This window comes from Panthera pardus, unplaced genomic scaffold, assembly GCF_024362965.1.
Source record: "Panthera pardus isolate Hobbes unplaced genomic scaffold, ASM2436296v1 HiC_scaffold_16, whole genome shotgun sequence".
NCBI classification, from domain to species: Eukaryota; Metazoa; Chordata; class Mammalia; order Carnivora; family Felidae; genus Panthera; species Panthera pardus.
In genome coordinates, this window is record NW_026526721.1 from 32603647 (window position 1) to 32629905 (window position 26259).

General features: G+C 33.1%; 1 protein-coding gene across 5 annotated transcripts in view; it reads right to left on the reverse strand.

Annotated features, from left to right (window-relative positions):
• The window catches only part of ROBO1 (roundabout guidance receptor 1), a 1122944-nt gene that overhangs the window by 935540 nt on the left and 161145 nt on the right, over window positions 1–26259 (reverse strand). The gene's annotated exons all lie outside the window — the stretch shown is intronic.

Consider the following 26259-nt stretch of genomic DNA (forward strand, 5'->3'; position numbering starts at 1 on the left):
AGAGAACTTACTGGTTTTCTTGCTACTGGCAATTACGATTCAAACTGGAGTTTCCTTAACCACAGTCCAATATAATTTCCATCTACCGTATTGTATAAAATTATATGTAATCAAAAGAAAAGATAAATTATTTTTACAACTTACTCCCATAAATTAAGTTGTATTAATCTACCTATGTATTCATGCAATAGACTTCTATTAAATATTTTACTTTCTATATGTATACATATATCAATCATTACATACTACATGTACCTATATATGATATAAAAATTAGTAAAATATGATCGTTCCTATCACTAATTGGAATATTCATCCTCACTTCTGTTGATAGTCTTTCTGTCAGATTATTCACATTTTAATGAGTAAAGTTTGAAAATATATTTTAAATTCCACTAAATTAATAATCAACTTCGCACTTTGCTCCGTGCACAAAACATTTTGCAACATTCTTTTTCACAACTATACAATATTTTTATTTTAAAGAAGAAATTGTTTGTCTCACATTTGTACTATTGCAAACTTTAGTTATCCTTGTCTTTATGGAGAAAATGAATCTTTTCCATACAAGAACTTTGTCACTTAACCCATCCTACAACTCTTCATTCACAGTCCATGACTTTTAACTCACAGAGTTCCAGTGATATACTTCCTATGCATTTTCAGATAATTTCCTAGAGTTGAATTTAAACTATTTCATTCTAGGGGCGCCTGGGTGGCTCAGTCGGTTAAGCATCCGACTTCAGCTCAGGTCACGATCTTGCGGTCCGTGATTTCGAGCCCCGCGTCGGGCTCTGGGCTGATGGCTCAGAGCCTGGAGCCTGCTTCTGATTCTGTGTCTCCCTCTCTCTCTGCCCCTCCCCCGTTCATGTTCTGTCTCTCTCTGTCTCAAAAATAAATAAACTTAAAAAAAATTAAAAAAAAATAAACTATTTCATTCTATATGAAGTTATTTGTTTTTAAATTTATTTTGAGAGAGAGAGAGCAGGGGAGGGGCAGAGAGAGAGACAGAGACAGGGTTTCCCGAGCAGGCTCTGCACGGTCAGCACAGAGCCCAATGCAGAGCTCAAACTCAAACTGTGAGATCATGATCTGAGCCTAAATCAGGAGTCAGATATTTAACTGATGGAACCACCAAGGTGCCCCAGTACAAAGTAATTTAAAACTCTATAGAGTTTTAGCCAGCCTTGACACCTGTTATATTTGTGTGATATCAAAAATTTTGGTCAAAGAATTTTAGCTTCAACTTTAATTTTTAAAAAGTTTTAATTAACAAAAATACTAACTTCAATAGGAATTTTTTCATTCCAAAAAGAGAAGTATTAAGTATTTTTTTTTATTTTGAATATTTTAAATTCTGAAAAAAATAGCCCTTAATGTCAGAAGATATTTAATTAAATGAAGCAACTAAACTTTCAAGCAGTATCTATATGCATAAGTTTAATGAAATAATTTGATGATCTTTCTGACTAATGTTTGGCCTAATGTCTAATGTTTGTGTGTATACAGAAGAAATTGGGTAGATTTTTAAAAGGCATAACCACGGTAGTGTTCATTAACTTCAACTTTGGATTTCTTATTCAAATATGATAGCGACTATAAAATATTAAGGTACATAATTAAAAAGAATAATTTTTCTTACATCATTGTCCATATTTCCTATTAGTTTTGGAAAGACAGAATAGTTTTTTTTTTTCCATAAAAAATTGCTTTCCAGAGCCCTCAAGCCAGTGACAACATGACAAATGAGGGAAAGATACACAGGTCTGTTAAATCTCATCTTTGATAAGTAGTCCATAGGGCTCATGCTTTGAATCTATAAAGATTAACAGACCTTGAGTGGTGCATTCAAGCATCCAATCAATGTTTGATTCATTGTTATTTAGTTAGTGTGTAATAATGTGCATGAATAGAAGAGACTGTCAAAATTGTGAAATGTTTTAGTATATTGTAGCTAATGTATTCTAGTATTAGCTCTAACTAAACTGGTGCTTGGGGATAAAGCTGGATTTTAAGATCTGAACTATACTGGGTATATTAAAATAATATTGCTTCAAAATTATATAATCATGCTTTTCTGTTACCAATATTGTCTTAACTGGGTGCACTTGGGTGCCTCAGTCGGTTAAGCGTCCAACTCTAGATTTTGGCTCGGGTCATAATCTCATGGTTCATGGGTTCGAGTCCCCTCATAGGGCTCCTCATTACTGGAGCCAGCTTGGGATTGGGATTCTCTCTCTCTCTCTCTCTCTCTCTGCCCCTCACCTGATCATTCTCTCTCTCTCTCAAAATGAAAATAAACTTAAAAAAAAAAAAACAAGTACTGTCTTAAGTTAAAATTATATAAAATAGTTAGTTCAATATAATTTTAAAACTAAATGTGATTACATTAGCACAGCATGTGCTGAAGAAAAAGCACAGCAATCTCATAGTATAACAAAGTAATAAATCTTTACAAATACTTTTCCCCTCTTGAGTGAATCATTTGTTTAGTACACATATAGGAACTTGATATCATTATAGATCGTTAATATACCTGTTGGTCATATATTATAACTATTAGCATCCCAAAGAATTTTAAGATACCTTCTGTGAAAACCTGCTATAGGGCAGAAAGAATATGAAGTGGAATTCTCTTGGATTAGGATTCAGAAGACCAAGGTTAATTCTTGCTGTACCACGGTTCCCTAACCTATAATTTGGAGGTAGAAACACTTACTCATTCTATTCTAGATTTCTTGTGAAAATCAAAAGGGCAAGACCTATGTCTTCACCATAACTATAGCTCCTGATAGAGAAACCTGCCAACTCCAAATTAAAAAAAAAAAATATTTGCTGACAGAATTAACATGAGCTCTCACATTAATAATTCAATAAATCAAAAATGTATAGTAATATTAATGTACTCTGAGATACTCACAGAATAATACACTTACTTTACCTATGTTAAATGGAATGCTACTAGTCTTTTTAGTAATAGGAAGTAGATTCTTTCTTGCTATTCTATTGATTAATAGAGGCTTTTTAGAGCAGTAGGGAAGGAATGCCAGGACTGAGAGATGTTTGCCACAGACACGCCATTAAGCAGTGGCAGTGAATCAGCCATTCTGGGTCTAGTGGCCCATGTCATCTTCACACCATGACCTTCACATCATGACACTATGACAATTAGGGCTTAGATTTGTACAGTCACATTTAGTCTCTTATCATTAGTAAGAAATGCAGTAAAGAATATCATGTGTCTCTCATGTGTCTTATATGAAGTGAAAAATTACACAGAAAAGAAATATCCTTTGTTATCACAAGGATTTTAACCAACAAATTATTAGCCTATCATGTAAGTTGCCAGGCGAGAGAAAAATATTAACAACTATTAAGGACCGTATGTATCATTTACTGTCTCTGCTTTGGGTTTCCAAATGGTTTCAAGTTTTTTTTAGCAATTACTTTTCATCTGTTTTTTTTCCCCCTCAACTGATACTTGATTAATGTCAGTGCTTTTGTGATACAGTAGGACTTCTCAACTAGTCAATCTGATTTGGGGGGACGGGGGATGATTTTTAGACTTTGCACTGTGGCCATAGTCCTTTTGGTAGAGTTCATAAGATTTCTTCACCAGGGAAGGGAACTATGTTCTCCCCATCCATTTCTTGACTTTACTTCTTAATGTCTCCTGAGTCATTCTATTAAGTGCTATCTTACTAGGAAGTAAAACATGACCTTGCTCTCAATGAGCTTTGAATATGATTATAGCCAACAATACTGTATTTTGTACCTCAAAGGTGCTAATAGAGTAGATCTTAAATGTTCTCACCACACACACACAAAATATAATTATGTGACATGATGGAGATGTTAGCTAATGCTATGGTACTAATCATATTTCCATATATAAATGCATCAAATCACTTTTATACCTTAAATGTACACATTGCTATATGTCAATTATATGTCAATAGACTTAAAAAAAGAGGAAGGCAGATTTGACCAGAAACACAGATTTCAAAGTATTAAAGGGAAATACTTAGCCGTTTGAGCCTCCTAAAAGAAGGATAAGGTTGGGAGATGTCTGAGCTGAGTCCTGTGACACTGGAGGCATGAGCTAGGTTTTTCTGGGTAGAATATTAGAATAGATGAAGCCCTAGAAGTAAGAAACATGCAGCAGGGTTTGAAGGATCTCACTAAGGTACTGTGATTGAATTTTGGACTGAAGGAAAGAGTCGGAGGCGAGGATGTAGATTTAAACATGAACCAGATTATAGAGGACATTGTAAGCCATGCTGTGGGCTGTAAATTTTATCACCAAGGTTCTGGTAAGCCATTAGGTATTTTTAAATAGGGAAGTAACTTAGTCAGATTTGTAGTCTTAGAAGACTACCCGTGACATTGTTGGAGAATGGGCTAAAGTTAAACGAGACGGGTGGCAGGTTGCTGCAGATTCCAAATAAAAAACGATGAAAGAATAAAGCAAATGAATGTCACTGTGGATGAAGAGATTTGGATAGATAACCAATACGTTCAACAATTGCAAGACGAAGACAGCAGTGAGATCACATAATACAAATGGCTGGCTTTATAAGAATTAGATCTAAAACACCTGAGGTGAGAAGGAAGGGGGAGAGGACAGAGAGAGAGCACAGAGATGATTTCTATCATTTTAGGGTTCTTGATCTCCTGAGGACAAACGTCATTTCTATATGATTAGAATTAATAACCCCTAGGTGACAACTGGCTATACTTCTTAACTTCCCAATCTAAACCTTTATACATGTGGCCTCCATAGATAAACTCAGCAATTAATCTTTATCCTTTGACAAATGGCTGCTTCTTGTCAGGTGGTTCAACAGCAAAGGTCAGAGGCCACAATGTTCTATCTGAATATACTCTATGAACTGTGCCATGCACTATTGTCATAAGATATCACTTAACTATAAATAAAACCTACTTTGGCCACTTGGTTTTTCCTAAAATCATCCCCATCTTTAATATAGCAAACTTTCCACATACACACATGTGTACACACGTGCATAAAAAGAAAAAGTATAAAAAAGAAGAAGAAGAAAACAGAACTGAAATAACAGAAAACACAAAGATTCGAGTATTGACTATTATTTCTTTGTATATATTGTTTAAAAACCATCTGGCAAAGGGTATTATAACCTTTTCTTTCTCCTGACGTTCAAGAGAGATTTAAGTTGAAATATGTCCAAGAAAACAAATTTAAGACTAGATGAATGCTTTTCTGAGTTGAGAGAGGCATATATTCAAAGACTGCTCACTTTAAACAGTAATAAGATGCAACCAAAATAGTTATTCAATCAAAACAACAGTATGCTGTTTCATTGAGCCTAGGGCTCAATAGGCAATATTACTGTATTGTATAGTGTATATAGTATCACTAAATAGGTTTTTAACTTCCAAATATTTTTCTCATTGTTTTTTTCAATATAATGTGATAAACACCTCCAGATTTTCATCGAACTTTTCATACTAACACAAGGTAATATTCAATCCTAAAGGGACACCAAATAAAAAATAAAGCCTCCAGTGGATTTTGCTCTTGTAATATTCCCCAAGTGGTTTATTTTGATACAAATATTTGAAGCAATTTGCTGACAAAATAGACTTCGACATATTTGAAGAAATTCAGTTTAAAAATAACAAAGTTTTAAAAGTGCTTGAGATTGGATTCCTAGTACCCAATTTATTTCATCAGAATGTAGTGTCTAGTGTTTCTGACACTTTCTCCTGGGAATACATATATCGCTAGCGTGACCTATGCTTAAATGTACGAGTGCGACCATCTTTGAACAAAAACACTGTGACGGGGCATTTTATATTCTTTACCTTTTAGTACTGCTCGTTTTGTTCTGTAAGTCCCTTCTACTTGTAGTACACAAACCTGATCTGAGAAAGCATACAATAAGGTCAATAAAATTGGCACCACAGAGGAATTCTGTGCATAATTAGATTGTGGTTTCTAAAGAAAATGGACAAACTTCAACCATAAATGGGGTGATGTAATCAGAAATACCTCCAAACAGCAAGTCCATTTATATATGCCTATTGCTTTGCTTTTTCTTCAGCGTTTATTGCTCATATCTTTGTTACTAGTTATTTATTCTTTTGGCACTGAAAGGTCATTTTGGTGATAAGTGGGCTCAAGCCACATGGATTTTTACTATCTTCATTCAAAAAAAAAAAAAATAGCTATGCTTGGCATAGACTCTAAATATAATGTAAATTACGGAACAGTGGGAAAAAACATCAGTAGTCATCAGTAATAATCTGTTAAAATATCCAACAAGAAGAAAATTATTTGTTTACAGTTTGGAGCTTGATTATGGAATAGAAAGATTCATTGTGGAAAATTAATTCATTTTGTTCATCTTATAGAATCACTTAAATTTCATCTATTGGACAGTATATCAGGGAGCCAAATCTGAACAATTTTACATATAAACTTCTCACATCAAAGTAAAACATAGGAATTAAGCTTACATTTAATTTTTTTGTGAAAAACTAGAACTTAACATGATTTAATAACATTTATTATTCTTTCCTACTATAAGTATTAATTGGAATATTAATATTTTAGTTATAAAATGCAGAACAAATGAAATTATTTTGATATGAGAAATTTTTTTCAAGCAATATTTACTTTATGTAAATTTATTCTATAATACGGATTTAGGGAATTACTACTGAATTTTGAAATCAAAACTATATAGTGGTATGTCATTCTACTGATGAATGGTGACATAGAAAACAAATAATGAGGGGCACCTGGGTGGCTCAGTCGGTTAAGCGTCCGACTTCGGCTCAGGTCATGATCTCACAGTCCGTGAGTTCGAGCCCCGCGTTGGGCTCTGTGCTGACAGCTCAGAGCCTGGAGCCTGCTTCAGATTCTGTGTCTCCCTCTCTCTCTGACCCTTCCCTGTTGATGCTCTCTCTCTGTGTCTCAAAAATAAAAACAAACATTAAAAAATTTTTTTAAACAAATAATGAAAGGTGGAGAACAGCTTCCAGAGACTACAATTCCACAGTAAACATGCCTGTTTAAATGGAATATCATTACAATATGTAATTAGCAATCTCAGGTTGAACCAAAAGGAATAAAGTGAAATTGAAAATATCACAGTTTTTCCTGCATGCGTTTATGTATAAAGGGATACTTTTAGCAGAACTCTGAGGTTTTTGTGGTGAACTGATTTTGCCAAATTTCCATTTACTACCAAATGTGTAGCCCTGCTGTGGGACAGACCAAAGCATGTAGACTTTCAGTATCAAGCATGGTTCACTGCGCTGTACGATCCTGTCCCTATTTCCGGAAACAGTAATCATATGTCATTCTGTGATCTACCGCTATGCTCTGCTACTGGTCTCATAAATAAAGTTGAGAGGTCATTTCCACCATAAATTTCTGTTTGTCAGAAATTTTCAGTCAAAGGAAAGTATGTAATGGAGTACGGAAGGCCAAAGTCAAACATAAATTTATCACCAAGGTGATATTCTATATATTTAGTGCTGACCAATTTAACTGCAAAATGGCAAAGATTGTATCAAAATTATTTCTTATAATTTTGTGAATTTATATTACACGCTTTTAGAGGGCACACATTAAGATGCCTTTGCAAGAAAGCTTTAAACCTTCTTTGGGAAAGAAATGTGTTTCATGTAAGAGAACAAATGCATTAAAAATGCATTGTTGGAGATTTGATAACACTGACAAATTAGTAAGCTACCTGAAACTGTCATGTTTTTACATTTTGCAGTTAAATAAATTTATCAAGTGATACTAGTTTCGGATATAGAAAAAGAACATCTTGATAATGTTTCCAATTGTCTATGGGGCGGAATTCATATGCCTACCTGGTATAAATTTCCTTCAAGCGTTTGAGTAAATTTTTAGTAATGGTGAAAAAGAAGCAGTCAAGTAAAATGCTAGCACACAAATTTCAATTCGAGTTGCTAAAAAGAACCATCAGGTGCATATGAACTTATTTAAGCTCCATTAATACTTATTTTATATGAATGGCAATCAAAATGAATTCCTATAGATAACTGTGAACTTTAATCATGGAGATGGCATCAAATAGAAAAAAAAATAATTGCATTAATTAGTTAATAGAATACCATCTGCATTTTAGAGGGTCACAATCAAAATATGTAACTTAATGAGGTTAGTTCATTCAACTTAGATCGTAATGCTGCCTACTCCAACTTAAGTCTGATGGAGAATGACATACTGTGTATCTCAGAGTAAACCTTAATGACTATACATTTGGGAAAATTTTTAACAAATAAATAGGAAAGCCGGAGAAATTATAGTTTGTATTAATTTTTAAGCTCGTCCTTATCTGTTTTACTAATAAAACTAACCTAGTAAGTATATTTGTCACATATGGATTTCCTTGATGCAATACAAGAAAAAATATTTAGTTTAAACAGATTGGCAATGATCTGGAAAGTCTATACCACAAAATATCATCAAAGGGGAACTATTTCGTCTTGATTTAAATAAATACTTAAATGGCACAACACTTGGAAAAGGATACTGCATTTATATTTGTTGTTTCTTCATGGAACATTGTCATAGGCAATGATACAAACATAGTCAATCCAGGAGTGTTTAAAAAGGAAAATAAAACAGTGATATGCACAATTTATTAGGGCCCTCTCAAATGTAAATCGTTATTCATTTTACTCAGTGGAAACTGAAATACACGGTTTTTGGTGTCTATTCACACATGGCTAATATCCACATATCCTTTCTAGTATTATTAACTTAGTCCATTATCCAAAATATTCCAGCCAATACTGTCAATTTATATGCTCTCTTTTTTATCACTAATTTGTCAGGTCTGAATATTGAAAATAAATTAACCTTGCCCATATGATATTTCTTGCAAACACAAGCATCGCTGAATGATATGATACCTGTTATCCTTGCCACTTTAAAATATATTGACCAACTAAAATGGCTATTTTGATTCTGCCTTGATTTAAATACTTTTCATTAAGTCCAGGAACTTATAACTTCTTGAGCAACTAGGGGAAAGGCACTTATTAAACTTCCTTCCAATATGTTTCGTTTAGTATTTTCAAATTAAGAAACTGACCAGGGGCCCCTGGGTGGCTCATTGGGTTGGGCATCTGACTTAGTCTCAGGTCATGATCTCACAGCTCGTGAGCTCGAGCCCCACATCAGGCTCTGTGCTTACATCTCTGAGCCTGCAGCCTGCTTCAGATTCTGTGTCTCCCTCCCTCTCTGCCTTTCCCCTGCTCACACTGTGTCTCTCTCTCCTTCAAAAATAAATAAATATTAAAAAAATGAAAAAAAAAAGAAACTGACCAAATATTTCTTCCTAGAATATTAGGCTTTTTATCCATACCATTCTGATTAAATATATTTAAAAAATTAAGTGGTCCATGATAAAACTAAAGTATTCTTTGGTAAATGTAAAGGCTGGTGCAGTGAACATAAGGGTCATTCCTTATATTATGAAGTTGTCAGCAATCCCATCTCTCTTTATACATACACTTTGAAAAGCAGATCAACTCAGATGGTTTTGTTACTGTTTTATAAAGGAAAACAGCAAATCTATAGTTAAACGAAAAGATAAAATATGTAAATAACTTATGGATTAAAAATTAATGCAAATATAAACCATTTTCTAGGGAACATTGCTTGTCAATCACCAAAGTAGAGGCCAACTAAATGGTATACTTATGTAGGAGCAAAAGGAAAATTGATTTGAATGTCTTAATGGACCATGACCAAATCATCTCTCTCCATGTTCAAGTATTCAAAAATTAAAAACTGAAAAAGCTGAATTTGGTGATTGTTGATGCTTGAACTTCAATTTCAGCCTTGACTAATCCATAAAGTTTTTTCCTTCTACTTCCTACATGAAAAAAAAAAAAAGCTGGCTGATTAAATAATTTTTTCTAATCTTGACTCCTGCCTTTTCTTTCTTATCATTGACTAAATATGGGGTCTATGAATCAATCTCTCTTCTTCCTAAAATTACAGGCAACATTTTATATGTTTATGCCTGCATACCTTTTGCTCTGGGAGAAAAAAAAAACATAGTTTCTAGAATTTATGCAGAATAACCCTCTTCCCAAAAGGCTAAATCCCATTTGGTTAAAATTTCTTGCCACGTTACAGTGAAAAAGTAAACTCTAAATAATCCCAAATAGGGAATTACTTTTTAGGTAAAATTGTTATGAATATAGTATGTTATATTAATACTACTTTACAATCTACTTATATTTTTGTTACACTTTTCTTTTTATAATATATTTAATTCTTTGGACAATATAACACACTAAGAAGAGAGAGATGAGCCTCATGTGTAGCTATAGTCTCTTTTAGGAGAATGTAGTACCACATTTTAAATCTGTCCTCAGTAGGTTTGTGTTTGCTGATGCCAACTCTTATCCTCTTTATTAACTAGGGTATACTCTTCAACACTTCCTTAGACAGACAGACACATACACACACACACACACACACACACACACACACACACACAGTTATTTTGAAAGAAGAAATCCATGTTGGATCAGTTGGGCAATCTTTTGGTCGTAAGTTTTAATCATATAACTTGTTTGGACTATTTGTTTAGCCAAAGTCCTGAAAACCTTTAAACATATTGATTCCCTTTGCTGACAATTTATTAAAGGGTCATTCCTTCAAACTAATGAAGCTAATGCTGAGCCAAAAGCATTTTTATTAAAACTAGGGACTCGAGTAAATTGAGAAAATGAAACTCAAGCTAGTAAATACAAAAGCAGTATTAATAGCTTTTTATATTTATGCTGACAAAGTGATTAAACCGTTAAAATTCTCATAGTATAATAATTCAATCCACACTATAGTCCTTAGTCATATTTTTCTTCCATTTAAAATTATTTTCTTAATTATCCACAGTGAATTCACAGTTGCTGCATTATCTCTTAAGTCATTTACATGTGCATGTTTCAGTTTACAAGTTCAATATTTTGCCCAACGCTGAGGACATTGATAAGCCAGTTCAATTAAAAATGAAATATGTCAATGCAATCAGTGAAAGAACTGGTAAATATTAATAGGATCAAACAAACTCACCTGAATGATCTTATAGACTTCCTGAAGCTTTGGCTCACCAGATTTTTCTGAGGAAAGTTGAAAGCTAAGAAAGCAGTCAAAAAATGATGGCAAGCACATATCTCTACTGCATAACTGTGTAAGCAGACTCAGTGTTTAAACAGATGAGCAATTCTCTATTACCTCTAGGAAACTGAATTACTGAAGTGTATGTGTGTGCACACACACACCAGTGAGAGTGAAACTGATTGAAAATTACAGATAATAGGATTAGGATCATAATAACAAAAACTATTTTCTACTGCCGTTATTTTTATGCCCATACTTAGCTTCCCAAGGAAAAAGTTTCCATTTTTCTATCAGAATCATGATACTAACAAACTGTGGATTAGTAGAAGCACTCACATCATCAAATATTGATTGTCCTAACAGGCATCAGAAAAGCAAATGTTGAAACTGACTGACAACTGAAGCATGGATAAGAGAATGTGACTAAGAGAGAGAGAGAGATCAGAGCATCTGTGTATAAGACTAAAGAGAAATAAGGAAAGAAAATCTCACAAAAGTAAATTAATATATGAAAATGGTAAAAATAGCATAAAAATGTGATAGTGGAAAGCTAAAATGCATAGCATTTGCATCACACATTGCTTTTAATTAAGGAAATATGATTACATATAACAATAAAATAATTATAGTCAGAATCAACAGCTCTATTTTATATTAATTTATGAAACTCCTTAATATAAAATATTAGTTTATACTTGGATTCTAAAATTACACTAATAATTAATTCACACTGCCCTTTGAAAACAGAATAAAGTGATTCATCTTTAGAATAATTTGAATCAAGGAAAACTTAGATGTGATTATTGTCATGGAAAACCATAATGAGTTACTTCTCTGGCCTTGAATAGGACTGAGTGATAACTGTCAGTGGCATTTCTATCTATAAATTCAAGAGGATTATAATAGTGCTGAAATAAAATCATTCAAGCAGAGTCTTGTTTCACAAACAGTACCACAAGCTGAGGAGTCATATCACATGTATATTATTGTTATGTCTGCAGTGCTGGGTGATAACGATTTTGACTGTAATTCATGGCGTGTTTTAGGATGTAGAAGCAATAAAATATTGATCATCAGCATGTCCAGCCATTATTCAGAAGATTAGATCAATTTATGAGAAGCAATAACCTGTAAACGAGTGACCTTCCAAAGGCTAAAAGTAATTCCAGGGTAAAATCATCGTGTATCTAAGGCTCCAGATGAAACCTAAGTTACTAAAAGTCAGATGTTAAAATAAAATATAGTTTTAAGCTCAAATCATGTAATAGTTTTGGGGGCCATTACACCATAAATACGATATTAAATATATTGCCATTTTTTGATAGTATGTATAGGAAGTAAAAGTTTATAGAATTTTTTGATGATATAAACACGTTTTTAAACTCAAAGGCGGAAACAAAAGTAACAAAGTAAAAATTTAAATACGCCATTTAGTGTGATTCAGATTCAACCAGTGAACTTACAAAGGAAAGAAGTTTTCTAAAAATACAAAAATTAAGGAAACAGTTGATTAAAAATATATTAATATTTCACTATTTGTGAAATAAAAAGGATGGTATTTAATTTTTGGGAAATAAAGTGATATAAATGCTCCCTACATATTTTGATTCAGTGTAGATTTCAGTTTGAATTGGTTCATTACACACTTGACTATCTTAAATTATAATTAATACACATGTCTATGTGATATATGTTCAGGGAATTAACCCTCAGGAGAAGAGGTCAATTTAAATTCAGGTCTGTATGATATCTACAGACGGACAATTCATTGTATATTCTGGAAAATTATAAAGAGTATTTTTCTAGGCTTTCTAAATGTAACATACTTTCTGAGACTTAGTATTACTAACAGAGATTAAATGTCTCAATACAAGTTTGCAAATCAAAGAAAAAAATTAGGTGGAATTAAAGAAACACATTTTATCACGGAAGTAAAATTATAAAATAAAACATGTTACTCTCATTTTAGAGTCATTTTTAAAGAAAGAGAAAATAATTTACAAAATTGTTAATACCACACAATAGAACATTAAAAAGCTGTGTTTAAAGAAATTAGGTGATACCTCAAAAAAAAGGCTAAATATGCAATATTCTGTGAAAAAATCTTATTGTTTGACAGTATGTGCATTTATAAATATAACACAACCCTTTTCTGATTAGATGAAACATCTTAATTTGATGAATATAATTATAAATAATGAAGTAAATATTCATGACATATAATTCTAGCAATGTTAAGTTATAGCTGTATGATACATATCTCAACATTGCTATGGTTGAACTAAAGAGACTAAGAAAATATATGATTAGGTAAGGAAAATGTATCTGACAAAAATGTATTACCCACATATAAAACTTGAGTTAAAACTATGCTGGGTTTTTTTTAAGTTTACTTAGTTATTTTGAGAGAGAGAGAGAGAAAAGGAGAGAATGAGCAGGGGATGGGCAGAGAGAGAGGGAGAGAGAGAGAAAGAGAGGGGAGAATCCCAAGCAGGATTCATGTTCCACGCTGAGCCCAACATGGGACTCAATCCTATGACCGTGAGATCACGTGCTGGTCTTATTTTTAAAGCTAAGTTATGACACAGCATCAATGGGAAAATAGTGGTATTATGAAATGACAAAATTCAATTTAAATCAATCATAAGTATTTATAGCATGTATATATGATAGTCTCAATTGTGATACCCATTTTCAAGCTAAAGAAGTAGTAAAACAAGGGTAAACGTTAGAAACACAAAAGTAGGTTTTTAAGCAAGAAAAATATGGAAAGGTCAAATCAAGAAAATTAGTTAAAACATAAAACATGATTTTTTTTTTCCTGGCAAGAAAGAGATTGATTTGATTCAGTGAGTACTTAGTCTTTCAACTTTTCTAATGTAGTGTTCAGACCATTTCCAGTCCTGCCTGTAATTATACGCATCAAACAAGATCGGGAAGATCTTGTGTTACTTACATTCAGTAAGGTGGCAGAATAGACTCACATGGTGTGGGCTGTATCATCATGACTGTTGAAGTCAGATAACCCAAAGTGGGTTCAAATTCTGTTCTGTTAAGGTTAAGGTGGAAATCGTAATTCTTTTCTCACAAAGATTCCTCATGGATTAAGTGAGATCAGTGCAGAAAATAACAAATAGTAAGTGCTCAATGAATGCTATCCATTGATGGTAAATGTATTATTTCTTACCCAGAAATTAAAGACACAGTAAAAGTAGATATACTACAATCTTTAATTATATTATCAATTATTAAAATTTGTTTATAAAATTTGTCCTCAACTATCAATGGCTAAACATTGTAACAGTGAAGATAGATTGTTCATGCAAATGTTCTTATGCAAAAATTCCACAAAGTTGTCTTTTAAATTATAAATGTGAAATTATTGATAGTGAAAAGAACATGATAAATTGCCAACACAATCAGCTTTAGCTTTCAGCTTTCATTTGAAACAGACCTTTTTATTTCTGCAGACCTCTTGAAGAATCTGTTAGCTACTCAGTAAAATTTTCTCAAATCCTCAGTAAATAATTGCCAAAATACTTCTTTTTGTCAATCAAAAACCTAACATTAATTAAACAGATATCTTATAGCAAATTCTTCTGAATAAAGACAACATGAAGAGCAATATATTGTCCAAATATGTTATAGAATTTAGCTTTGCTTAACTTATAGTGGGAAAAAGGCATATATAGTAATATAATAGATATATAATAGAGAAATAAGGTGATACACACAATTATATGTTATGTGTTTACATATTATGTTACATGCTATTATATACATTTATAATTTTATATATATAAATATATATATATTGTTATTGTATGACTTGACTTCTCATGTAATATGATATATTCATATAAAATAATGACATTTCTAATAGTGCCAGACATTTGAGTCAATGTCTCATTATTTTAAGATAGCATTTTCTATATTTTAACTGAATTAATCACACTGATTCTACTGATTCTAACTTTCCAACTGATTCATGCATTTAGATAGATTCTGTTTGTCCATGTTACTGTTTTCATGTTTTGTGCACTAAACCTTTTCTTCAGCCTTTATTGAAATTTGATGACTCTAATCATTTTAACTAATTGTTCTAATTCTTAATCATCTCTTTGCCTTAAATTTCAATTTTCTTTCTTAGTGCTCATTCAATTAAAACATACTTTGAATTTATTATCTAATTCTTATTACTATAGTGTCATAAAAATTAAATTGAGTCGGTGACAATTCTACCTATCAAATAATTATTGTAGTCATCTTCACTTTTGATTTTTATTATCTACTTTAATCAGTCTGCATATATATGTGTGTGTATGTGTGTGCATGTATATGTGTGTGTATGTGTGTATATATATATATATATATCTCAGAGATCCTCTAATACCATGTTTTATTCTTTTCTATTAATAATATTTTAGTTGTGATTGATGGATCTGTGTCATTTACATAAAGTCAGCCCACCCTAGTCTACCACATAATAAATTTAACAGAAAAAAATGCCACTCTTGACAAACTATAGCTTATTTTCCATCCATTGAAATCAAAGTCTATGATGATATTGCCTAACAGTGAATCAAATTTTATTTCAGTCACTAAACTCCTCCAAAAGTCACAATAGATTCAACATAAATATAAGCAGGCACACAACATAAATATAAACACACAACGTAAAACTGAAACCTTACTTCCTACCAGAGTGCACGTAACGAAACTTTTCCTTGGCCAATTCTAGTCCACATTTCAACATTTCATTACATGCTTCTATAGTTTCTTTAGACAAGTGATTTTCAAACATTTTCTGCAATCTGTATATACTTTATCTTTGTGGTTTCTTTAAATAAAGAAATACAAAGAAATAAATGATATACGCCTAAAGCTTAATTGTTGCAAAGTACTTCACTAACACGAACAAAGAAAAACAAAAATATGAAAGTCCTTCTATTGCCAAGATGCCTGAGAAGGGCATCCTTCTGCTTGTTTCATTGCATGCTCTCAAAAACTAGAATCCTAGGAGACATTTGAGTGCTTTAAAATACTTATCATGTTAAACAATCTAGTAATAATGAAAATTAAATAGCCACGGTACTCTTAAAATATATCAGTGTCTGTTAAAAGTATTCACAATTATCATGTTTCTCTTGTTTGCCCTAAAGCATATGTCACTGAATAGAAGTATCTAACAGTTGTGACTTAACATTCCTATAAATTCAAAAGGCAAATCTAATATATTCTGTTATATTTTAATTCTTTGCTTGATTTAGGTTGTAGTGAAGTTTTGTCATGTCTGTTTTTTCATAGCAAATTAGAACTTCTCTATATTGCTCACTATTTTCTGTTCGCTACACATTGTGACTTTACACGTTAAATAGTCTGTTGGAACTTCTGAGGGTGGTTCAAGACCTGAGTAAAATCAACTGGTCTGAAGAAAAGTAACTAATTATATTCACATCCATAAAATCTGTGATAAAATCCACCTATTTTATGCCAAGGTATCTTCTAACTCTTCCATTAATCTGGAGCAACTCTCCAAAATTCTTGGTTTCAGTCACTGACGTCATCATCAGGGCTCAAAACTGCCTGATAATCTTTCACTCATCTACCTATTTCCCGTCTCCTTCATATTTCCAGAAACATACTAACAATAGCTATTTTCTGAGTAACAGCAGCTGTAGTTTATTGAGTGCTTTCTATAAATGTGGTATTGTGTTAGATAATTTATGTGAGGTTCACAACCACACCACCAGGTATTATCTCCTTTAGACAAACAAAGCAAACAAAACAAAAACCTTTTTACAAGTTTCCCAAGTCCACAGATTTCATACAGAATCCAAGTAATTTTGACACTAAAGCCAATGCTTTGATTTATATCTTCCAGCCTATTCATTATAAACAAAGCAATCTGTAAAAAAATGGCTGATTCCTAGATATACTTGATAAAAGCTTCATTCATAAACATGAAATATTAGAAAAAGCTCATCTTTAAAGAGGTAGCAGGATACAAGTAGAGACAGCACTGAAAGATTAACGCTAAACAATATGGTTAAAACATGAATGAACCACCTACACTGTGATCATTAAAAATCAACTGCCAGGGGCACCTGGGGGCCAGTCAGTTGAGCTTCTGACTCTTGATTTTGGCTCAGGTCATGTTCCCAGGGTCATGGGATCAAGCCATGCATTGGGCTCCAGGCTGAGCATGGAGCCTACTTAAGATTGTCTCTCAATCTCTCTACCTCTGCCCCTCTCCCTTGCTTGTGCTCTATCTCTCTAAAATAAATAAATAAAATTAAAAAAAATCAATTTCCAGTCCTCCCCAAAGTGTGTGGGAGCTGATTCTGTGTGTATCTAGAGCACATCAGACACTTGCCCCACACAAACTACTTCCACCCAAATAACACTTCTGAATTGGTCCTCTTATAACCCCACTCAACTACTGGTTTCTTTAACAACTGGCATTCCTTTTCATAGAGATGGCCTCTGGTCTTCCTTTTCAATTTTAATTTTATTTGCCCTGTTTTCCACTGCATTTAATATTTTTAGATGCCAAAGTTTTGTTTTGTGATTAGACAACCATTTCCACATCATGATAAATACAAAATAAGTTTTACTGTTAACATTGACAAAAATGGCATTATTAGTACCCTGTTTACATTTAAAAATTTTTTTGTAAATGTTTACTTATTTTTGAGAGAGTGAGAGTGGGAGAGGGGCAGAGAGAGACGGAGACACAGAATCCAGGCAGGCTCCAGCCTCCGAGTTGTCAGCACGGAGCCCAATGTGGGACTCAAACCCACGAACTGCAAGATCATATCCTGAGCCGAAGTCAGGTGCTTAACCAACTGGGCCACCCAGGCGCCCCACCCTTTTCACATTTGATTCTGATTTCATATATCAGTGCCACAGAAGCTATTATTTCTAATATCATTTCTTTACACTGAAAACTTACAAGGGGACTATTATTCTACGTATTTAAAGTATCATATGCAAATGAGGATGATGTCACATATTTAAAAGTTCTTAGGAGAAAATCATGGTTTCCTTGGGTTTGGTAATGAGTTTGTAGATAAAACATCAAAAATACGATCCATCATTCTAGTGAAAGATTCTGTTCACCATACAGTGTTACATCTAATATACTATGCAATGGCATATGCAGAAAAGATATTTCTAAATGCTAATGTTATCTAGAAATGAGCAGATTGATATTTCAGTGTGAATATGTTCACAAAATGGTGTTGCATTTAATATACTTTATTTTTTAAATTTTCTTTAAAGTGTATTTATGTATTTTGGGACAGAGTGAGCAGAGGAGTGGCAGAGAAAGAGGGAGAGAGAGGACCCAGTGCAGGCTCCACACTGTCAGTGCAAAGCCCGACACGGGGCTCAAACTTAGGAACCGTGAGATCATGACCTGAGCCAAAATCAAGAGTCGCATGCTTAACCGACAGGACCACCCAGCTGCCCCTAGTATATTTTAAAAAATTGTATGTACAAAAGGTACTTCTTTCTAACTACGGTAGTTTTATATGTGAATAATTAAAGTGTTATTCCAGGAATGTGTTCACAACATCATTCTGTATTTAAAACATTCTGCAAAAGCACAAAAATAAAAGAAGTTTCTAAAAGTGGTAAATGTATATATGAACACAAAATATTATTGCAGTATATAACTATATTCAACACAATGTGGTGCATTTAATACACCTTGAAAAAATATATGCATAAAAGTTCCTTCTAAGAGTGTTATATGTATATATGTGAATTATTGCAGTGTTATTTTATTGAAAGAATAAATTCGCCAATGTGTAATGTATGAAATATACTATGCAGTGTCATATGTATAAAAGATGTTTCTAAGGGTAATAAAGTTATGTTCTATCGGGAAAAAAAAACAATACTCATGAAGGAAAAAGATGTGATACGGTGGATTTCATTAAAAACTTTTCTCTGCATAAGACACTGTTAGGAAGATGAATAGATAAGTCACAGACTAGGAGAAAATATTTGAAAAATACATACCTGATAAAGGATTTATATTCAACATATACAAAGAAGATTTAAAACTCAAAAAAAAAAGAAAACAACTCAATTAAAAACTAGGTGAAAAATCTGAACAGACACCTCTCCAGAGAAGGATACCAATGTCAAATAAGCATATGAAAACGTACTCAATATCATGTCTCTAGGGAATTGCAAATTAAAACAACAATGAGGTATCATTACCCATCTATTAGAATGGTTAACGTGCAAAGTATTGACAGCACCAAAAGCTAACAAGAATGGGAGCAAGAGGAACTCTCATTCATTGCTGGTAGGAAAGGAAAATGGTACATGAAATGTTGGGCAGTTTGGGGGCCACCTGGGTGGCTCAATCGGTTAACTGTCCAACTCTTGGTTTTGGCTCAGATCATGATTCAGTGGCTTGTGGGATCAAGCCCCACATTGGGCTCTGCACTACCAGCATGGGATTCTCTCTCTCTCTCCCTCCCTTTCTCTCTCTCTCTCTCTTTCTCTCTCTCTCTCTCTGCCCCTACCCCACTTGCTCTCTCTGTCTCTCTCTCAAAATATATAAATAGAGAATTTTTTTAAAAAAGTTTGGCAGTTTTTTAAAAGGCTAAAACTTAGTTTTACCATAAATGTTCTTGGTTAGAAAAATATAATAAAACTGTAGCTATTAGAGAATGGTGCCAAAAATAAGATTCAATGAAATAGGTTTCACTTCACTGACAAATTGATTCAGGGAAAAAAAATAATACATTAGTTACAGCTTGGCTAAGGAGTAATATTACCTTCTAATAAGTATTAGCCAATTTTTATTAAATCCATCATTTAATTGATAAATACTTAGCAATTACTCCTTTCTGTACATAATTAATTTTTAGTATTCTTTTGAAAATAAAGTATTACAAATTCAGTTCTTGCAACTAACTGCATTGGTATTATCTAGAATCTAGCCAACACTTAGGAAAAACAGCACAATATCTATTGAAGCTAGTTTTGTCTACCTAGGAAATTCTGTGAAAAATAACAAAAACTATACAGATAAATTACAAAAAATGCACTATTAATTTCAACAGTGTGCATACTGGTTAAGAATTTCAGCTATCTTTTTTAAAAAATTTTTTAATGTTTTTTTATTTATTTTTGAGACAGAGAGACAGAGGATGAGTGGGGGAGGGGGAGAGATGGAGAGGGAGACACAGAATCTGAAGCAGGCTCCAGGGCCTGAGCACAGAGCCTGACGCAGGGCTCAAACTCACAGTGTGAGATCATGACCTGATGACCTGAGCTGAAGTCGGACGCTTAACCGACTGAGCCACCCAGGCGCCCGAGAGTTTCAGCTATCTTAATGGTAGTAAGATTCCAAGTTCATAAGCTTAGTTTCCTGATGAAAAGATTTCTAACCTGAAAAAGACACTTCCTTTGGGAAGAAAAAAATGAGCCTTTAAATGGATGTATTTAACTGATTTTATATTCGTATTGTATTTCTTTAAATTCACCAAGTGTGTGGCTTTAAAATAATGATCTAAGAAGAGGTGGCTGCCAGTAAACATTCGTGCCTTCACATAAAATAGCTTTGAGGAACACTGAGGAATATGTCAGGCTCAATTTCCCTCCATACATCATATTACATTGATTCAAAGATATTCCCCCCTCCCATGTTCTGATTCTGAATTCTTGCAGATGATGGCATCTCACAATCGTTATGAGCCAGACAGCAGTTTTGATATGATTGTCATTGTCTGTGATGGGATTACTTGGTCATAACTGTTCATACTGTTGTCATTTCAGCTGAGTTATGTATGCTTTGGAGGATACAGAAGTTGAGTTTAATTATCATTTAAAACGTCATCCACGATTCCATGATAATTGAGCATTGTCAGTAAGTGTAATTGTCATTTGAGGCTTAGAAATAAAATTTCAGAAATAGATTTGAATTATTGAAGGAAATATTTATTGTTGGAGGGATGCTCGCAGATCTACCCTTTTTGCGAAGCAAAATTTAAGCTCCTCAACAAAAGAAGACACACTTAGAAGAAGATGTCTACTGAGAAATTTCAAAAGGATTATTATCCACCAAATTTGATGCAAAAGAAATTGTTCCTCTAGGAGGGAGGGAAAAAACTTCAAAGCATTAAGAGGCTGGTCTGATTAATGCACTACAGAAAACTACCCTTAAGACATTCTTCAAGGCTTAAGCAGTACCTTCTATTTTTTCTTAGCCATACATAATGGCACATCTTACAATCACTGTCATCTGATGCTTGGTGAAGTTCAGTTTCTTTAAAGAATATGAAATCAGCTATGAAGCACTCCTTTTTCTGCAACTATTTCAAAACCACAATTTTCTCATCATATTAGAAAATAAAAATCCAAGAAAAAAATGTGCATTTTGGAAGGGATAAGAATATATTAGAGTCACAGGTTATGAGGAAAATCTATAACCCAGTAAGCAATGATGCATCATGAACAAGAATGGCAGCATAGGATTCTGGGTGCCTACAGTCAGCTTATTGTAAAACTTCTAACATGATTATGTCTCTAATTCAATTCCACGTCAAGCTATGAAACTATACAGGGTAAATATCAAAATAAAATTGAAAGATCATTTAGATAGAAAAATGAGACATTATATTATACATTTCTATAGAATTATTTTCACATACAAGGAATTCAGTCATTTGTGTATATATGTTACCTTAGTACTCTAATAATTTAGAGAATGACTATGGATATTGATGAAAAATTATTACAATTCTTATATTTTATGAGAATTAAAAAATTAATCTTTATATCAGTCTCTATATAGTAACCAGACCTCTATGAATAATTTAGAATCATAAACACAAATACTCTTTTATATACCTACCTAAATTTAAATATACGTTTCAATTGATGTACTTAAATACAAGCGATATATATGTGGATATATATGCACACATAAACATGCATATTGTGACAAAATTCATATATTTGTATATAATGCCATATCTTCTCTCTAAACTTGCACAGTGGATTCTTTTTTGGGGGAAAAGTTCAGTGTTCATACCTTCGAGGCTCTCACATGCATTCAACTTTTCATCTTGAAGCATTTATATATTCTTTTAATAGTCCAAAATACCCATTTTATTTATTAATTATTTAATCAATGAAAGGAGGAAATTTCGAAGGCATTCTCCCATGTGAAAACATGGCAGAGCCTGTGTCTGTTTAGACAACAAAGGGCACAGGCGTGTGGACAGAAGAAATCTGCAAGTAAAGACAAAGAATAAATGAATGCTCACTAGGAAATCCAGGGTAAAGAGTTGAATGAAGTAATGACAGCCTCTCAAACAAACAGAATTTTTTACGAAAAGCTTTCTCTACCCTCAGGCACAATTACAACAGCTGTACCATACAGCCTCTATCAGTCATAATCTAGCATAGTGCCTCTTTCTATTAACCAAGCAATAGAGGAGCAAAAATTACTTATACCGGGTCCATATGAGGCACTCTGTTTGCTGCAATGCATTCTGATGGCTTAATTAGGTGGACGCTGTGGCACATGAGGTTTTGCAAGTCAGGTTCATCACAAAGGCCATATCATCAAAGCAGAGTGGTCATGGACTCCACAGCTAGATTACAAATACCAGTTTCTTCATTGAATGTCTTGTCACTGACTGTGGCTGTTTGCTTCCATCTACTTAACCAATTAGATAAAGCCTCACACTAGTAGACTAAGGCTAATAAAGAGCCATGGAATTGAGTACAGCTGGCAATTTGTCTGGTTATTAAGATCTCATCTTCAACTGAGTGATGGTCTCTAGAAAATAAGGAATGTGTTTTATTCTTTTAAGTATATGTTCTCTTTCAAGACCTGACACACCTAGAGATGGGATTTCCAATTCTATTTAACACTCACAAACACACACAAATTAAAAGTCACATCACAATGTCAACTGATTTAATAATCAAAGAACTTCAAAAATGTATGAATGGAATATGAAGGAAAGTCCTGAGAAATGCAATTACACTGACAGAATAAACCATAAATTCCAGATTTTTTAAGTCTCTACTCTATAGATCAGTTATATTATTCATCTTACAAATGCTAACTTTAACTTGGTTAATTGGTTAATTGTCCAGAAAAATTTTACTACTGTTAATATATATACAAGAGACAGTAACAAATAATACACATATACATTAATTCGTATGTATGTATATTCATACACACACACACACACACACACACACACACACACACATGATGGGTGACTCCTAATTAGCATTATAGATACCCATTTTGAGCTTAAGTCCAACAAAAATCAGAAAGGAATTACCAGTTCTATGACCAAATGGAAGTATATTAGTATGCTCATATATTTTCCACTTGATCTTCTGAAATAATTATATATTGTAAATACACATTAAATCAAATCATAGTGTAGCACTTTATGGCTAATTTCATTAATGATGCCACCAATGACGTATCCTCCAACAATGAATCTTAGGGTCATTTCTGACTCCTCTCTCACCTTTTCCCTTCTCTTCCCATGATCACTCAGCTTTTCGGACTCTATATCCGTATGTTCCACAAAACTATCTATCTCTTTCCCTTCTCTGTTGCCTGATCTATACTGAGGAATCTTCCAGGTTTTTCTGTAATCTCTTCCTCTCATTGCCTTATTCATTTATCAATAAACAGTCAGTGAATAATTTCTTTTAGGTATTGATGATACTTTTGAAAACTTCCAGGAGTGTTTTCCTGTGTTCTATCATAATGATAATTTGTTATAATTAGAAAATTAGATGAATAATTATTATTTTTTCCTCCACATAGGAAAAATGTTTCCTCCAACCTTACAACAGTAAGATGCAGATGTCAAATAGATGTTAAATATTTGTTGAATTAATAAATGAAAATAAAAGAAACAACTTGATGTACCACAAATCCACTAAATTACGGTTCTCAAAAATAATCTTGTTAGCTTACTTCCCCTGTTTAAAGTCTCCCAGTGTCTCCCTGATGCCTAGAGTTTACATTTAAAGCTTCTTAACATGGTGTAAAAGGCTCCTCAAGATCTGAACTTCAAACCTCTCTGGACTCCTCTCCAAACATCCCTTCATATGCTCTTTTCCTTTCAAGCAAACCACACCAGAGTTTTTCTTACAGTCTTCATGCTCTTGTCATGAGCCTGGGATTTTCTTTCCCACTCACGCCTCTCCAGCCAGGTAGATTTTGTAAAACTAAAGTGCACAGCTCACAGTAGGTACTTAATAAATGTTAATTTTCCAACAGATTATTCTCTTGCTTGCCTGCTCTGTGCAGTCTTCTGTGAGGTCCTCAAGTTGCTGCTCTGGGCTCTAAGGGACATTTGGCAATGACTCCTACTAGCATTTATCATAGGGTCTCATCCTTGATTACATGTCTGTTTTCCCTCAATGGCATTTGTAGTTAGTTATTGTCCTGCTACAACCATATAGTGCACATTAGGCTGGTAACACACATTATAGACAGTCATAATGTTATTATCAATATCATTAAGAACAACTTCCACATATGGAGTCCACTCAGGGTCCCAAGATCTTTGATGATTTTATGCTTAATTCAGACACAACACCAGCTAATTCTAACTTTCTCTCTGAGGTATAAACTGACATAAGGAGAGATTAACTTATTCACCAAGGTAACAAAATGAATATATAGCAGAGATATTATTCAAATACAGGCCTATCTGAACCAAAAGCCATATTTTCTCCGCTACGACATTTTGACATTTTTGATGTTTCCTGAGTTGTCTTCCCTCGTCCTCCTCCTCTACATCCTCTCCCCCCTCCTTTTCTTTCTTTTTTTCTCAGTATGGGTAGCTGTTTATTATTTTGGTTAAAATTAAATTGTGGAAAGTAACATTCAGAAAATATGTGGTTTCTCTTATTCTCCGGCTTTCTAGTTTTCTATAAAACTTACAGAAATGTATGACATAAAGTTTTACTGTATTTCATTTGTAGTAAATATTTTTCTAGGTATCATATTTTTAAGCATAAGTCATAAATTCATATTTTGTTTTTTCATGGTTCTTAATTAAGAGAGCTGACCTGTCCACTAGCCACAGTGTGGCACAGTGTGGGCCAACGAAACAATTAGGGGCCCATGAAAATATTTTAATTTATTTTAAAATCAGAAAAAGAAAATTTACTTCTGTGGTAAAAAATCATACTCACACTAATGCCAACACAAACATTAAAATACAAGGTTTAATTTTCTTTATGGTGGAAGGAAACCTTGAAGTGTTCCCATGGGAAAATGGGAGCATTAGTCACAATGCAACACTGGGCTCTCAATTTCTTTTTACAGAAAATTTGCATAATTTAATTATTCTAATTTGGATATAAATTCCCAGATACTTAATGTCTGAATAAACATTTTATTAAGGTGTGGTAAAATTTAGGAGAAATTGTACTAATTAGGCAAAATCATTTTATAAAGTAATTTTAAGTTAAATAGGTTAATTTTCTCTGACTTATCCGTTCAATGCCTTTCTTCCAGCATGAAAAACTATATTTCTGAATCTCTAGATATTACTGTGAGATAAAAAAGCAAGAAACAGAGGTAAAAACAAAGCAATATAATACCAGTAATGGCCTCAAATCTGTTCCCCATAATATCTCCTCAAATACAATTATCTTCAAATACTTTTATCCCTTTCTCATGAGAACCTTTCCTCAGAGAATAAACATTTTTTTTAATGTATTCAACCATTTCTTTATCAACTTAAATTTTGTCAAAAGCAGTGCTTCTCAAATTTTCCGTGTATTACATTGATTTGGGGTCTTCATAAAATTTCAGGTTTCTGGGCTTCAAATCTAGGCTCTCTTTTTCAGTGAGTCTGCCATGGGCCCTGGAAAACTATACTTTTAATAAACATCTAAAGTATTCCTGAAAAAAATAATCTATGGAAAATACATTAAGAGACAATTTCCTAGTCACACAGACTTGTCAAGTAGCATATAAAATCATGTAACTTTTGTTTCTTTATTTACTTTTTTTACTTTTCTTTATAATAACACCTCTACCGAGGCATAATTGAAAGAGTTAAGTAACC